Source organism: Miscanthus floridulus, chromosome 12 (assembly GCF_019320115.1).
Source record: "Miscanthus floridulus cultivar M001 chromosome 12, ASM1932011v1, whole genome shotgun sequence".
NCBI lineage: Eukaryota > Viridiplantae > Streptophyta > Magnoliopsida > Poales > Poaceae > Miscanthus > Miscanthus floridulus.
In genome coordinates this window covers 13487923-13500358 of record NC_089591.1, presented here as the reverse complement: position 1 = coordinate 13500358, position 12436 = coordinate 13487923, and the positions used below count along the sequence as shown (strand labels likewise).

At 40.1% G+C, this 12436-nt stretch overlaps 1 pseudogene; it reads right to left on the bottom strand.

Moving 5' to 3' along the window:
* Positions 1–586: 586 nt before the first annotated feature.
* On the bottom strand, positions 587–1892 carry LOC136495566 (uncharacterized; annotated as a pseudogene).
* Positions 1893–12436: the final 10544 nt, after the last annotated feature.

Genomic DNA, 12436 nt, shown 5'->3' with positions numbered 1-12436 from the left:
TGTTTTAGAACATACCGGTGGCCACAATGAGCAGGAGTAGAAGGATGACGACCGGCTGCATCTTACGTGACGACTCCATTACCTTGTCTCCACAGGAATATATGCACGCTTCAGGAATTTACAAAATATGTCCTTTTTCTTTTCAAATGGCTCTTGCTTCACTTTTGAGAACAGGGGGCATGGCACCCTGTTTAATTATACAGAAAGGATACCAGCATGCAATGCACTTTTGCTCCACAGGTTATTGTGTGGTATATGTCTATTTACAACCAGCTATTTATACTGGTGGTGGAGCTTCAGCTTAAATTTAGAGAGCGATGTGGCGGTGGAGCTAAATCAAGCGGAGACGGTAACTTATGGACCAAGTGGAAAATGGTGTAGTATGAAAGAAGAATATAGAAATATTGGTAAATCTAACCTCAACAATTCCCTCTTTAACTGGCGTAATATGCTGGATATGCAGAAATCCTTACTGTAACCCAACTATGAAAATGAAGTCATGTATTTATTTGTACTAGTCCAATATATATGGTACATTCCTGAGCATTGGAAAACCTTGAGAATCCAATGCTTGAGATGGATGAAGTACATGGAAAATACCGTTACACAAAGTAGGCATCTTCTAATACAAGTTTGTTCCAGAAATACACACAACTACAACATACAATTAAATTTGCAAACTAGATAGATGGTTCCATCCATAGATTCTTATGCATGGTTGATACTGAGTGCCCTGACATATGAATCCTTCATCACGGCTTATTCTCATTGTTGTGGGTGATCCTTCGGTACTGATCAACTGAGAGGTCATGGTGGGAATCTGTGGTAGTGGCAGTCGTTGGGGTATAGGCTGTAGCGGTGCCCGACATATTAGTGTTTGTGCTTTCGGAGTTATTGTTCACACCATTAACGTTGCTAGATGCCTGACCTGACAAATTGCTAACTGAAGGATTCAGGCCACTAGTTGCTATCTTGCTTTGTTCTTTTAGAGCTTTGCGTGAAAGTGCATCATGCCTCATGTATGCTCCACCACCCTCCACGGCATTGCAAGAGAACATAACTACCATGCAAAGGGCCATAAGAATGGTATATGCCTTCATCATTTTCCCCACTGAATACACCATATACATTTATTTCATAAGAATAATCTAAACACATGAAATGAAGAAGTGCTATGAGATTAATTTTAACCCAACATTCAAAATTGTGCTACAAAGAATAGCAGCTGGTGAACAAAACTAGACATTAGATATTTAGCAATTGCTATAGTGCTAAATTGAAGTATATATACTCGTACAGTATTACAAAATTACAAGTCCAATTGGGTTGTTTAATTATCTATCAGTAAACATAAGAGTGAACAATACACACATTTAACATGTCACTTTGAATACATTGGTGAATTGTTTCCAATCAATTACTGAACATAGTTATGTCCTTTGCAATAAAATTATCAACTCATTTACACTTTTAAATACCTAGTTAACATACTCAGAACACAGCTGATGTGTAAATAATTGATGCATACTGATTTGCCACTTTTTGGTTACTCCACCAATGAACTTTCTTTTGTTTCCAACAAACACAGCAATTCATTATTACTAGTTCATTATTATGAAGTGAATACATCCGATGAAAAAATAGTCATAGGAATATGGATAAGTGTTGTAGAGCTAAAATCCAATGGGAAAGGAAGGCCAAAAACAATCCGAGACATGTCATACAGCTAAGAGCTTAGACAATGAAGAAAATTATGTCAATTGCATATGATATCAGATAAGGGAAGAAGCTGTGAGCCCTTACATATTGCAAGTACCATGCCAGCTTCGGACTATCATATTTACTAATAAGGAGAGAGTTATGATATATATAGGAGAAAGATAGCTTGGCATTGTGTGAAAGTAAGAATATCTTTCCACCAGTAAGTGGGTTTTGTGCATGCGCGCTGTTTTGACAAATAGCTAAGAATTATAAAGCACCCCTTGAATATTTCCACACATAGGCATGCAAATAAAGTGATTGGCATAATTGTGTCGCCAATATCCAGAAAATGACTGATTGGCATGCATACCGAACACGCACTTCGATGTCTACCGCACGCACTATCTTTGTCTACAATGCGCACTTTCGACGTCCAACAATCCGTTACTCATATCATTTGATACATAGATAAGTATATCTCTAGACATTTTCTCCGAAAGAAAGATCAAATACTATTAGTGCCTACTAATATGTGACCAGGATTTCAAGCATAGCCTAGGAATGGGTTACCATGTCTAGATTTTTCAGTCTAATACTATTAGTGCTGATAGATTGTAAGCGGTAACATTAAAATTTTTAAATTACATTAAATATGTTCTAACTTTTTTCATTGATAAAGAAAACATTTATTAAAATTGCATAGAAGGAGGGCGATCTAGTATATGGATTGACAATGAAAGTGTTTTTAGTCTTTTTTTTTCTTGGTTGTGTGCACATAGGAAAAGGTTTGACAAATGGGGCTGATATATGGATGGCGATCTCCAATCTAGTACATGGATTGGTTTTTGTTCAAGCTCAGTTGAACAATCTACATAGTAATAATTAAAACCAATCACTACTAGAGAACAGACTTTAGAACGATGTCCCAATTTAGCATTAGCCTCGACATTTTTTGCCCCTGGGACTAAAGGACCCTTTAGTCCCGGTTGGTAATACCAACCGGGACTAAAGGTCCCTGCCCAACGGTCGTCCGCGGGGCAGGGGCCTTTAGTCCCGGCTGGTATTACCAGCCGGGACTAAAGGTAAATCTTTAGTCCCGGCTGGTAATACCAGCCGGGACTAAAGCTTTTAGTCCTGGTTTGGGTGATGCCCCGAGAATAAAGATTAATCTTTAGTCCCGGTTTGGACCCCTAACCGGGACTAATAATCCCGGCCTATAATTCAGCTCATTTCTTCCTCCCCGAGCCCGAGCCATTCCATTCAAACTCACTGTCTCTGTTTTTCAGCTTGCTGTTGTTCTTGCTCTCTCCCCCTCCATTGGTGTTGCTCTTCGATTTTGGAGGTAACAAACTTAATCCTCTTATGTTTTATCAGTAGCTTATCTCATTTTGCGATGTAGATGCATATGTAACTTTATATGTTGGACTTTATTAGGATTTTATATGTAAACTTAGAAAATTGTAGAAAATCCGTACTAGTTGAACTTGTGGACCGTGTTCAAGTCGGCGAGCATGTTCTCTGCCGAGCGGTAACGGACGTCAAGGAGGAGCTTTGATTCTACGAGGGAGAGCGGCAACGGTCGTGGAAGACCGTGTTCCCTTTCTCGTAGAATCGGAGCTCTTCCTTGGCCTAGTACGGTGCCGTCCGGTGGAGAAATGCTCGCCGAGTTGATCACATAAGCAAGGTCAACTAGTACGGATGGTTATTTATTGAAACATGTTTTTGAGCTATAATTTGATGGATATTTGATAACTTCAGACCTACAAATGTCATCTACAAATGTTACTATCCTCGGCAACCTAAACGTCCACGAGCTCGCCGATATCGAGCAGGTCACTTAGAATTATTTTTTCCATTAAATGAACTACTTAGAAATCATGCCTTTTTTTAGAATTAAATTTTTCATGAAATGAAAAACTTAGTAAATAGTTAGAAAATTATAGAAAATCCGTACTAGTTGAACTTGTGGACCGTGTTCAGCTCGGCCAACATGTTCTCTGCCGAGCGGTAACGGACGTCAAGGAGGAACTTTGATGCTACGAGGGAGAGCGGCAACAGTCGTGGAAGACCGTGTTCCCTTTCTCGTAGAATCGGAGCTCTTCCTTGGCCAAGTACGGTGCCGTCCGGTGGAGAAATGCTGGCCGAGATGATCACGTAAGCAAGGTCAACTAGTATGGATAGTTATTTATTGAAACATGTGAAATCCGTACTAGTTTTGTTTAAATATATCATTTTAGAAAATATGAAATTTACACTAGTTTACAAAAATAAGTATAGAAAGTAGATGACAACTGGTACCGGATCATCGGCCTCTCGTTCGGTTGCGAAACGACTGAGGCCAGAACTCCCTCTCATTATCTGCGGCAAGTGTAAGCAGAAGATTGTGATGGAGTACCGAGTCAAGAGACAGGGACCCAACAAGGGTCGTGTTTTCTACAAGTGCCCGGATCGCGATGTGTGTTGCTTACGCATTTTATCTTTATGGCTAATTGACCTGCTTTTCTTGAATATTTTTGACTAAATATTTTTTGGCTTTAATTACAGTGGGAGGGCAATGGATGCGATGGTTGGTACTGGGAGGAAGATTATGCTACATACGTGCAGAATTTGGGTGCGCTTGAGGTAGCGGCTGCTGCTGATGAGGCAGTGAGCCAGCAGGAGAAGCTTATTGATATTCAACAGAAGAATGATTTGTCTGTTTTAGTTGCGTATGATCACGAAATAATTATGTTACTGAAGTGCATTGTAGTTTTAGTTTGTTTAGTGATAGTTGGGATTGCTTACGTTGTAGCCAGACTTAGTTAATTAATCAACCGTGTGTGTATCATTTATGTTGTGTAATAAAATACTAAATTATGTTCAAGGTTTTCATAATTTGTCGTGTAATACAGATTATGTCATGCCATTGGATGTACAATGCCGATCGCCGCTCCCAAGACTTTATTGAGGGCTTGCACTATTTCTTAGGTGTGGCCGAGGCAAATAAGCGGGATGGTTTCATGTGCTGTTGTAACACCCTAAAATTTGCCTCTTTTGAAAATAGGTTTAAAATGATTTATTTTTGAATTTTTGAGCGCATGAAAACATAGGAAAATAAAATTTTCATTAATTTAAAATTTATCATAAGGTAGAAACATGTTTGTTGCATTCATGCCGGTCGCACCTCGTGTTTCTATGTGCAAAATGTGTGTTTTTATACGTTTAGGAGACGAATATCTATCTCTAGGAATTTTTCAGTTTCCTTCTGGAATTTAATTCCTACCTCCTTCACATTAATCCTTATGTTCCAAGTGCCCAACATTCTTTTTATGAGCTCCAAATACTTTATTTGGGTTCATCATGTTTCAAAGTGTCTCTGAAAATTTTCCCCAAATTTTCGGAGGTCCCGGAGTATTTTTCGTGGCTTAAATATCAATTCTGGACTTTTCTAGAATTATTTTATCCATGAAATTAATTAATTCCGAAAATAATAAATCTCTTATTTTTCCCAACGCTCAAAGCCCATGTGCAATAATCCTAGTAAAATCTCAAAGGCCCATGCATTTATTTACTAATGGGCTTTAATGTTTATTTATGCCCATTAGTGCAGGCGGATGGTGCAACGTCAATTAGTACCATATCGCTAGTTGACGGAGATGTGGGGAGTTTTTCTTACTATATATATCAACTAACCCCTTAGGCAGAGCACACCAAAACTACCGTATGGGGAGCCCCTAGTTTGGGAAATCCCTCGTGTAGTAAATTATATTTTCCCTCCTTCCCTCGCCGTCGTCGTCACCGTCGCCGTCGCCGCCGCACTACCCAGCCCGGCCATCCTCTCCTCGGCAAAAAGTAAGGCTGCCTGCCATGTTCCTGTCGATCTCCAACGTGGCTGCGTTCCATCGAGTCTTTGTCCCCTGCAATCTGCGATTTGCCGATCAAAGTCAATTTTTCCGGGGAGGAACTCCATGGACGATGAGGCTTTCTTTGGTTTTCCGGCAAACTCTTGTGCAGCGACGTCCAAGATCTAGTCCGCACGTCTACCGTCATCTGGAGGAGGTCCTCGCCTGAGCAGCACTGCAACGCCATCCCGGGGGTCAATCCGCGCGTGCAGGATTTCGCCACCAGGGCTTGCTGCCCACACGTGAAAGCCAAGCCTGCGTCTTCTGCAAGACCGGCCACCACTCGTGAGCTTTCGTGTCCGGCGTGCCGTCAACGCAACTTGCAAGCACCATGCATGCCTACGCCTACGAGCACACGAACAAGCCAAAATCCTCCTGCAGTGCACATGCAAGCTAGTAGTCATCGCCAGGGGTCAGCAAACAGGATCTTTCCTTTACCAAAATAATCTTAAGGTTACTATTCTTTTCCCATGTATTCAATCTTGAGTAACCGTGTGCCTTAAATCATGCACAGACTAATCTATTGATGTCATCACTCCATCATAGGAGTTGCTCTGAACTTGTCCGCTTGTCGATTCGTGCATCTCCAACAAAACCAGTCGGCGGCAAGCTGCCTGTTCCCAAATCTTGCAAGTCGTCGATGCTCAGAACCAGCACCAACATTGTTGCTTACGTCACAAGCAAACTTCTGTTGGCCGATTAATAAAAGGTCAGCATCACCTCATTGTCCATTATTTTAGTGATCAAATATTATGCTGATGTCATGCCTTGTCATTCATGCATGATAAATCATCATTCTCTATTTATTCCTCAGTCAAGAAATTGTACCGTTCATATACGGTCGTGGAGCTGCTCAGGCTGCCACTCACTCTCTGTAGATATATATGTTCATCATTGTCGTTATCTTATTTCCATCATATCTTAATCACTTTAACCCCGCTTTAATCTATTCTTTCTGTGTCGCGTTGGAATCGATGTAGTCTACTGTATGACAACGAAGTTTAACACGCTTCATGTTTTCTATTTTTTTTTTAGTTTAAATATTAATTTTGACTAATCTCTGTTCACACTGCTTTCCAAATTAAAAATAACATGGAGATTAACAATCATCTTTTTGTGTTAACTTGATTAATAGCAACATAAATATGTTTGTAAATAATAATTTGGTTAGTGTAAACACGCACCATGTATAATTGGAATAAATGATCTGACATGTTACTTTATTTTGCAAAGTTAAAATCTAACTTGCTTAAAACTATACGATAATATTTATAAATAAAATATGATTTGTTTCACTTTAGTTTTATAAATCAAATTTAAATTTGACGTAAATTATAATCTCTATAAAATATCTTATATATGTTTTTATACCATTAAGACACATAAAGCTAACGGTTTTATGAGTAAATCTATCGATAGTGGTATCATTTTAATCGTAGCTTCGATTAGCGTGTTTTCGCGTCTGTGTGTACGTAGCGAGACGTAGATTCGTTTTACAAACTTTTCATCTTAATTTGATGTTTGGTGTATTGTTCTAATTTAGATCTATTGTTTGCTTCATGTATGATTATATGGATGCTTGTGTGGTGCTTTATGATTACGTCCAGTCGGTAAGATATACGTGGTGATCAAGAAGAAGAAGAACGTTGAAGATTAAAGCTTACCGAAGGATCGGTGTTTAAGGCAAGTATAGCATGGGATCATCCTTATTGTCCTATACACCTTTAATTACTTAATTCATGCTGCATGTGTCTACCTTGACTACCACTAAGGATATCCTAGTCTTTTGTATTTGTACCTTGATTCCTATTGGGTATTGCATTGGGTAGCTTTGCTAGTGCTCAACTACAACCATGATCTTGTAACTTGACTAATGGAATATGCAATAAACATTAAAAGATGTTTTTTAGCAACATGGAACAAGGGGGCTAGAGCATTGGGCTATTTTATGGTGCTCTAGATTCCTCTCCCTAAGGACTTATCTGTAAGTGATCATCCGGGACTTACAGTACAGCTGTGAGGGCTACATGGCTCTGGCTTTAGCTCAGTATGAGGACCTTTTCTAGCTTGTTAGTGGTTACCTTTATGGCGCAAGAGGGGTGTGTTCCGGGTCGGATATAGTGCGGCCTCTGTCCGTCAGTGTATAGGCTGCGCGTCATTGTGCCTGTCGGAAGGGGAGCCCTACATTCGTAGGCCACAGAAACCTAGCGGCCCTAACTTGTTAGACGAACCTTTGAAAGGCTTCATAGTGAACCCTGCCGACCTTCCTTGGTAGTGGGTCAAGAGGTTGGCCGCCTCAGGCAAAAGGGTAAATCACGACTCACAGTGAAAGTGTACAACCTCTGCAGAGTGTAAAACTGGTATATCAGCCGTGCTCACGGTCACGAGCGGCCTTGGAACCCTTACGGAATAGATGATGGACACTAATTATATGGATGATGAAGATGCTCACTAATGGTTAATTGTTTATGCTATTCATTATTCATGTTTACCTGATCATGTGTTTATGGGCTTGAGATAAACTTGTTGCTACTCCTATGCTAAAATCATGACTCATTAAAAGCTAATCGCAGTTAAACCAGTGTCAGCCTTTCGAGCCTCATGAACCCCATGTTATATTTGTTGAGTACGACATGTACTTACGCTTGCTTTATTTTACACATAATTGGAAAAATCCCGGATGGGTATCAGATTGCTAGAGATTGAAGGAATTAGGCTTGTGATCAACCAGTCAGTTGTCCCTGTGGATTGGAGTCTTCGCCTGAAGATCGGAGTTGTCTTTCCGTGGTCTATACTCTGAGGTTATAATCTTTATACTAATACGCTATGTATTTAAGCATTGTCTTTTGATATTACCCTTATTTGTAGCTGTATGTGAGATTTGACTTCCTGGGCTCACATATGGTGTGTATCTGGTTTTGTTCTTAAAAACCGGGTGCTACAGCTGTCCATGTGCCCTATGTAAGAATTTAAAGGAATATTCAAGCTCAATGAGTCTTCATTCACATTTGCTTAAGTCAGGTTTCATGTCAAACTATATATGTTGGACTAAGCATGGAGAAAGCGGGGTCATGATGGAAGAAGGTGAAGGAGAAGATTTAGACATTGATGACATTATTGCTTAGTATGGTGCCTTTGATGATACTACAATGGGGGGAGATGAAGAAGAGGTAGCGGTAGAAGATGATCTCGGTGATGCTCTTGGCGATGCCATTCGTGATGCACAACAAGAATGGGAAAGTGAAAAAGAGAAAGTTAAGTTCGAGCGCATGCTTGAGGATCATAGGAAGTTGCTATACCCGACGGCCGAAGAGGGGCAAAAAAAGCTGGGTACAACACTGGAATTGCTACAGTGGAAGGCAAAGAATGGTATATCCGACAAGGCATTTGGGAATTTATTGAACCTCATAAAGAAGATGCTTCCGAAGCCAAATGAATTGCCCACCACTACGTACGAAGCAAAAAAGGTTGTCTGTCCATTGGGATTAAAAATCCAGAAGATACATGCATGTCCTAATGACTGCATCCTCTACCATGGCAATGAATACGAGAATTTGGATGAATGCCCGGTATGTAAAGCATCGCGGTATAAGATCAGGCGCGATGATCCTGGTGACGTCGAGGGTGAACAACGTCCTAGAAAGAAAATCCCTGCCAAGGTTATGTGGTATGCTCCTATAATACCACGCTTAAAATGTTTGTTCAGAAATAAAGACCATGCAAAGTTGTTGCGGTGGTATAAAGAAGACCGTAAGGTAGACAATATGCTGAGACACCCAGCTGATGGGTCCCAGTGGAGAGCGATAGATAGGGAATTTCCAGAGTTTGCAAATGAGGCTAGAAACTTAAGGTTCACCTTAAGTATAGATGGTATGAATCCTTTTGGAGAGCAGAGCACTAGTCATAGCACTTGGCCAGTTACTCTATGTATCTACAACCTTCCTCCATGGTTATGCATGAAGCGGAAGTTCATTATGATGCCGATCCTCATCCAAGGTCCGAGGCAACCTGGCAACGATATTGATGTCTATCTGAAGCCATTAGTTGAAGAACTTCTAGTTTTATGGAAAAACCAGGTGTATGTGTCTGGGATGAGTACAAACAAGAACACTTTGACCTACGAGCAATGTTGTTCGTAACAATCAATGATTGGCCTGCTTTAAGTAATCTTTCAGGTCAGACAAACAAAGGATATAATGCATGCACACATTGTTTTGATGACCTTGACAGTATATATTTGAAAAGATGTCAAAAGGTCATGTACCTTGGCCATCGTCGATTCCTTCCATTGAATCACCAAGTAAGAAAGAAAGGGAAGCATTTTAATGGTAAGCCAGACCATCGGAAGAAGCCTCATAACCAAACCGGGGAAGATGTACTCGCAATGGTCAAGGATGTGAAAGTAGTATTTGGAAAGGGACAAGGCAGTGAATCTGTTCCCAAAGATGCTAAGGGACACGCACCCATGTGGAAGAAGAAGTCCATCTTTTGGGAGCTACCCTATTGGCAAGTCCTGGAGGTCCGCAACGCAATCGACATGATGCACCTAACAAAGAATCTTTGTGTGAACCTGTTAGGATTCATGGGTGTGTACGGGAAGCCAAAGGATTCACTTGAAGCACGCCAGGACTTGCAGGGCATGAAAGAACGAGACAACCTTCATCCAGAGAAGACAGATGATGGACGTTATTACTTAAGTCCTGCTAGCTACACGCTTATCAAAGAAGAGAGGGACAACATGTTCAAATGTCTAAGCAGCATCAAGGTCCCATCGGGATTCTCCTCCAATATAAAGGGTATAATAAATGTGCCAGATAAGAAATTTCTAAACTTAAAGTCCCATGACTGCCACGTTCTTATGACGCAATTGCTTCCAGTTGCTTTAAGAGGAATTCTACCTCCACATGTACGTCTAGCCACCGTGAAGCTATGTGCATTCCTCAATGCAATTTCTCAGAAGGCAATCAATCCAGTGGAACTAGCTACTCTACAGAATGATGTGGTTCAATGTCTTGTCAGCTTTGAGTTGGTGTTCCCTCCATCCTTCTTTAATATCATGACACACATCCTAGTTCATTTGGTGAAGGAGATTAGTATTCTTGGACCTGTGTTCTTACATAACATGTTCCCCTTCGAGAGGTTTATGGGAGTCTTGAAGAAATATGTGAAAGTTCGTTCTAAGCCTGAAGGAAGCATCGCCCAGGGCTATGGAACAGAGGAGGTCATTGAGTTTTGTGTTGACTTTATTCCTGACCTTGCCCCGATTGACGTTCCCGAATCACGACACGAGGGGCGACTCAGTGGTAAAGGAACTTTAGGGAAGAAAACATATATCAGCATGGAAGATGATTATTTCAATAAAGCACACTACACAGTTCTTCAGAACTCGTCATTGGTGCATCCGTACATCGAGATACATAAGGAGTTCTTACGATCCAAATTTTTAAGGAAGACTGAAGCTTGGATTAGGCGTCAGCACATGGAAAGTTTTAGTGGTTGGTTGCGAAAAGAATGTCAAGGCAATGACAATATTGATGAGCAACTGTATTTGTTGGCTAGGCAGCCATTGTGGCATATCCTCACGTACCAAGGGTACGAGATAAATGGGAATACATTTTACACAGTTGCCCAAGATAAAAGGAGCACCAATCAAAATAGTGGTGTTCACATAGATGGAATAGATCCAAATAGGAATATACAAACATATTATGGCCGCATAGAAGAGATATGGGAACTAGACTACGCACCTAATTTTAAAGTCCCTTTGTTCTGGTGCCAATGGGTGAAGCTGACCGGAGGAGGGGTAATAGTCGACAAAGAGTATGGAATGACAACAGTGGACCTCAACAATATTGGGTACAAAGAGGAACCATTCGTCCTTGCTGCCGATGTGAGTCAGGTGTTCTATGTGAAAGACATGTCTACAAAATCAAAGAGAGGAAAAAACAAAGACATCAACTCAATGATCAATGAGCCAAAGCGCCACATAATTCTTTCTGGGAAAATACATATAGTGGGAATTGAAGACAAGTCAGACATGTCAGAAGATTACGAAAGAAATGTCCGAATTTCACCCTTCATAGTGAAGAAAGATCCAAGCATCATGTTAAATGATGAAGACACTCCATGGTTACGACAAGATCATAACCAAGGGTCATACGTCAAGAAGAAATTCACTATTGTGCCCGCATGATACAACGATGCATGTTTAATATATTATGTTTTAGAGACGGATATTATGTAATATGTTATGACTTCACAATTGTAGATCTTGCTGAGATGATCAAACTTGGTATTCAGAGTTTTTTTATCTGAGGTCATTTAGTGTCTCATTTGAGCAAGTTTGACCAAGTCAATTTGGTCAAATAAAAAAACAACACTTTGACTCTAGTATTATGAACTCTAAATGACTTCAAATTGAAAAGTTTTGAATACAAAGTTTGTTAAACTCAAAAAGATCTACAATTGTTGTTTTGGTCAACTTTCCATTTGAGAAAGTTTGGACGGTTCAAATTTGTGATTTTTAAATTTCGACGCCTACAAACTAGTTTTCGGGACCCTAGATTGTCTCAAATTGAAAAGTTTTGAATACCGAGTTTGTTAAGCTCATCAATATATACAATTCTTATATAGGCCATTTTTTCATTTGAGAAAGCTTGAACAAAATGTAGTTCAAATTTCACAAGTGTGTGACATAGTTTTAGAAAGTATATATGAGATTCAAGAAGTTGTGACTAGTGTTTGATAAAATTTCTCAAATGGGAAAATGAGCTATGTAACAATTGTAGATCTTGCTGAGATGATCAAACTTGGTATTCAGAGTTTTTTCATCTGAGGTCATTTAGTGTCTCATT